This window comes from Salmo salar, chromosome ssa19 (genome assembly GCF_905237065.1).
Source record: "Salmo salar chromosome ssa19, Ssal_v3.1, whole genome shotgun sequence".
In the NCBI taxonomy this organism is placed as follows: domain Eukaryota; kingdom Metazoa; phylum Chordata; class Actinopteri; order Salmoniformes; family Salmonidae; genus Salmo; species Salmo salar.
Window position 1 is genome coordinate 63249767 of NC_059460.1, and position 6000 is coordinate 63255766.

Consider the following 6000-nt stretch of genomic DNA (forward strand, 5'->3'; position numbering starts at 1 on the left):
TCCACAGATCCCAGAGCAGTTCAAATTAACAGGAGACCCAACCCAAATCCCCGTTGCATGCATAGAAATAGATTTAACAGAATTAATTTTCCCATTCAGGTTAACATTCCATGATGGGTGGATCGGTGGCCATATTTCCCGTCTAATAATTCTACTTTTACGCTTGCATGAACGTACAGTACCAGTCAAACATTTGGACACCCCTATTAATTCAAGGGTTTTTCTTTATTTTTACTATTTTCTACATTGTACAATACTAGTGAACACAACAAAACCATGAAATAACAATTATCGAATCATGTAGTAACCAAATTATATTTGAGATTCTTCAAAGTAGCCACCCTTTGCCTTGATGACATCTTTGCACACTCTTAGCATTCTCTAAACCAGTTTCACCTCAAATGCTTTTCCAACAGACTTGAAGGAGTTCCCACATATGCTGAGCACTTGTTGGCTGCTTTTCCTTCACTCTGCGGTCTAACTCATCCCAAACCATCTGAAATGGGTTGAGATCAGGTGATTGTGGAGGCCAGGTCATCTGATACAGCACTCCATCACTCTCCTTCTTGGTCAAACAGACCTTTCACAGCCTGGAGGTGTGTTGGGTCATTGTCCTGTTGAAAAACAAATAATAGTCCCACTAAGGGCATACCAGATGGGATGGCATATCACTGCAGAATGCTGTGGTAGCCATGTTGGTTAATTCAAGGTGTGCCTTGAATTCTAAATAAATCACAGACAGTGTCACCATCAAAGCACCCCCACACCATCACACCTCATCCTCCCTGCTTCATGGTGGGAACCACACATGAGTAGATCATCCGTTCACCTACTCTGCGTTTCACAAAGACACGCTGGTTGGAACCAAAAATCTCAAATTTGGATTCATCAGACCAAATGACGGAATTACACTGGTCTAATGTCCATTGCTCATGTTTATTGGTCCAAGACAGTCTCTTCTTATTATTGGTGTCCTTTTGTAGTGGTTTCTTTGCAGCAATTCAACCATAAAGGCCTGATTCACACAGTCTCCTCTGAACAGTTGATGTTGAGATGTGTCTGTTACTTGAACTTTGGGATGCATTAATTTAGGCTCCAATTTCTGAGGCTGGTAACTCTATTGAACTTATTCTCTGCAGCAGAGGTACCTCTGGGTCTTCCTTTCCTGTGGCGGTTGTGGGGGAGAAATGTGTATTAGCATTACTTTAAATGATAGGTATGTACAATCTTGTTACTCTGGTTGTGTAAGTTACTGTTTCCACCTAACGCTGTACCTAATCCACCATGGCTGTGCACATCTCGTGTTCTTACCCCCACCCTCTGTACTCTGAAACTTGCACGTTCGGAACGAGGTATCTCTGTTCCGAACGAAGTCTTTCCTCTATTCTAACAACAAACAGTTCTTAGTACTCGCAGAACACAGAGGACTCAGAATATTTGGCCCCCTCATCCAGTAGATATCAGTTAGTTTGACACATTGAGACAGTTGTGGTGGATTAAGGAAATGTAACAAGGTTGGGTTATATAACGCAAGCCCCAACTCAGAATCGCTGAGTTCTCACTCTTTTCACTTGTGTGTGTGGTGTGACCTGCTCCCTTATTAATACGTTTTGAATAAAGAAATAACTTGATTGCTGACTGCCATTGTCTCTCCTCATTAATGAATTAGCATTTCCACGACACGGTCTTCATGAGAGCCAGTTTCATCATAGCGCTTGATGGTTTTTGCGACTGAACTTGAAGAAACCTTCAAAGTTCTTGACATTTTCCAGATTGACTGACCTTCATGTCTTCAAGTAATGATGGACTGTCATTTCTCTTTGCTTATTTGAGCTTGTCGTGGAAATTCATACTGAGAGAGACTTTGTCATTTATTCAAACAATCATCTTTATTTAATATCGATTAATTATTGCAATAATGAGGCTGGTCGACCCCACACCCTTGAGTGTTGGACCAAGTAACCTAACCTTTACACAAATGCAGAGTACTACATATAGCTGACACTAAAAATGATTTTCCCAGTTCCTGAGTTTCCCAGTCCCAAGGATGATTTTGAGACAATGAGGGATTGTTCTACTTTCAAGCTATCTCTAGTAAAACACATTCTTGTCTATGTAATGTAGTCTTTAACTCAGATTAGCTGCAGGGAACTAGAGTGGAGACGATAAAAACACAGACACTTGTAGGACAGAAATGTCTTACTATTAGTTAAATATTAATTGTTAACCATTAATATTAAAATAGATCAGGTAAATACGTACTTTTTCTGTCACAAGCTTTTCTTGCCATAATATGGACATGGTCTTTTACCAAATAGGGCTATCTTCTGTATACCATCCCTACCTTGTCACAACATAACTGATTGGCTCAAATGCATTAAGAAGGAACGAATTCCACCAATTAACTTCTAACAAGGCACACCTGTTAATTAAAATGCATTCCATGAAGCTGGTTTAGAGAATACCAAGAGTGTGCAAAGCTGTCATCAAGGCAGAGGGTGGCTACTTTGAAGAATCTCAAATATTGTCACGACTTCCGCCGAAGTCGGTCCCTCTCCTTGTTCGGGCGGTGTTCGGCGATCGACGTCACCGACCTTCTAGCCATCACTGATCCATTTTTCATTTTCAATTGGTTTTGTCTTGTCTTCTTTCACACCTGGTTCCAATCCCATCAATTACATGTTGTGTATTTAACCCTCTGTTTCCCCTCATGTCCTTGTCGAACATTGTTTATTGTAAGTGTTTGTGTTCGTCTGTACTGGTGTGTGTCGGGTTATGTTACCCATTGATTTTTATTATTATGTTTTCCGTTTTTTTTTTTTGTAATAAACTGTGCCGTTGGAAACACAGTTATTTCTCTCCTGCGTCTGACTTCTCTGCCGCCAGTTAAACACCCCTTACAAATATAAAATATAATTGGATTTGTTTAACACTTTTTTTGGTTACTACATGATTCCATATGTGTTATCTCACAGATTTGATGTCTTCACTACTATTCTACAATGTCGAAAATAGTAAAAATAAAGAAAAATCCTTGAATGAGTAGGTGTGTCCAAACTTTTGACTGGTACTATACATTTTGACTGTACCACATACTGTAAATGTTACAACAGTGAGTGCCCCATCCAACAGAATATAGATTCCAAATGAGTCAGAGGTCAAAAGTCCATCCAAATTTACTGCAACGAGATGACATCCCTCTATGAAACAGAACAGACCTGACTCTTATGATGATGTATGACATTGTGTAACAAGTCTGTGCCTGTATCCCAAAAGGCATCCTATTCCCTATATAATGTGCTACTTTTGACCGGAGCCCCAGTTGGGACGCACCCTGTGTGTACGTTGCCAGATAATTCCACATGTATTCTGCTTTGTCATGGTTGACTGTAACAACAGATCAAACGGCAACAGCAGCTTTGGAAAGAAGCAAAGGAGTGATTAGTGTAAGGAGGGAAAAGGAAGAAAGGGGGAAAAAGAGAAGGTATTTTATAGGAATTACAGTTTCTATTACTTTAATATAATAATGATGATATCATACTCATTATGATAGCATAGCTTAGATTATGTTTTGGTCAAATCAAAGTAGCTGTTGTAAAACCCCATTTAAAATGTGCTCCTCTGCTCTTTCTGTCCTCCTCTCTCACACACACACACGCACGCACACACACACAGAGAAAAGTGTTTGTTCACCTTTTACACTCTCTGCTGGTGGGAATCTGGTTGCATGTTGAAATTAAGGTTTATGATACGAAGACTATTGTGTTTCTGTTTCTCTGGTTTCAGTTTGTGACAACTGTTGATGTAAAAAGGGTTTAATAAATACATATGATTGGATCTCTAGTGATATATTACATTTACATTTTAGTCATTTAGCAGACGCTCTTATCCAGAGCGACTTACAGTAGTGAATGCATACATTTCAATTATTTATTGTAATTTTTTTTTATTTTTGTACTGGCCCCCCGTGGGAATCAAACCCACAACCCTGGCGTTGCATACACCATGCTGATGTTGCAAACACCATGCTCTAACAACTGAGCCACAGGGAAGATTAGATTTCAATTAGCAGGATAATAGTACTGTTAATTCAAACCATTTTCATGAACTTCTTATTACACACAATTACCATAATTTTTTACCTCGGGTCGGGAAGGTTCATGTGCTTTTGAAAGCTGTCACTTAAGGTAAATTAAATTATGTGGTTTTCAGGAACAGTTCTACTCCTGCTCTACATCCATACTGCCAACTGCTGCGGCCCCCATCATGCTTTGCTGCTGTTGTTCTGTGGCAGAGAGGCAGACAGACAGAGGCTCTGGGAGTGATGCACACAATTATCTGCAGAGTGATGAAATTATATCTCCAACCCTAACAGATGGAGGGAGGAGGAGGAGGGGAGAGTCCATTCTACTTCCCTCTGGGATCAGGGGAAATTCTATTAGGCCCGATAATAAGGCCATTTGTCACCTCTCTCCTCCACTCCCTCCCTCCATGTCTGTCTATCTGTCCCTCCCTCCTCTCTCCCTCCCTTTTGGAGAAGCTATCTCTGGCTTCTCTTTCTGTCTCTCTGATTCTCTTCCTTTCTTTCAATCTCTCTCCCCCTCCCTTCCCTCCCTGCCTCTGTCCTCTTGTGCAATATGGTCTGATTAAAGTAAAAGCTATGGAAAGAGAGTGAGAGAGAGAAAGAGCGAGAGAGAGAGAAAGAGTGAGAGAGCGATAGAGAAAAGGATAAATGAAATAGCAAAGGGAGGCTAAGAAAAAGGTTGTGAATGACTTAGACTACTTATCTAAGGGCTCTTTAGTGGTTTCGACCCCAAATGTGGTGGGTTCCATCACTCAAACGCTCAATGTTTTACTGGGCACTTGATAACCATTTGACTTTCTATTTCCTTTGATATCAAATAAACTCTAGTAATGTTAATTATATAAGCCACATCATCATTGACTGAACAGTAATAAACCATTTGTGGTCTGAAAGCAGGTGATTAAAAGTTAATGATGTTGATCTGCTCCAGGGAAGCACTGCATGCTTTTATCGTCCACATTGATTTAATTTTCAATCATGATCATTCATCTTAATTGTGCAAGAGGGGGGAAATTGCATTAAAGCAAAAATGTAGAAAAGTTGCAAAAGTTTTCCTGTCTTGGAAACAATAACTAGAAGGACGTCCGGTTGGCCGTTTTGTGGTTCATTTGCATCTGTTTTCTTACAACCATTTGTTGTTTGGAAGAAACACCAATAAAACATTATTTGGATAATTTAACTGACCACATTTCACATTAGGCATGCATATGTCTTCGTTAAAGTCTTTCTATCTTCTAACAAGGAACATTGTGTTGTGCAATTTCACTTTGATGGTGATATGTTGAAGCAGTAACAGTCACATGTCCATGTTTAAAGTACTGTATCAAAATATACCAAAACATACTATACTGATTTTAATCCAATAGTGTTGGGTTGGGAATGTAATACATAATAGGCCAAAACCTTCCACCCAATGACAGATAGCTTATTGTTTACAGTATCCTATTATATCAGTTTACTCTTCAAGTGTAGTTATTATACAAGAGTATTACATACATTGCATTCGGAAAGTATTCAGACCCCTTGACTTTCTTCACATTTTGTAACGTTACAGCTTTATTCTAAAGTTGATACAAAACAAATCATCAATCTAAACACAATACCCCATAATGACAAAGCAAAAACAGGTTTAGACATTTTTGCTAAATAATAAAAAAAAAAGGGGAAATATCACATTTTTCAAAAGTATTCAGACCCTTTACTTAGTACTTTGTTGAAGCACCTTTGGCAGCCATTACAGCATCGAGTCTTCTTGGGTATGACGTTACAAGCTTGGCACACCTGTATTTGGGGATTTTCTCTCATTCTTCTCTGCAGATCCTCTCAAGCTCCTGTCAGGTTGGATGGGGAGCGTTGCTGCACAGCTATTTTCAAATCTCTAGACATAATGGCGCCAGAGGAGATGGCCAGAGGAC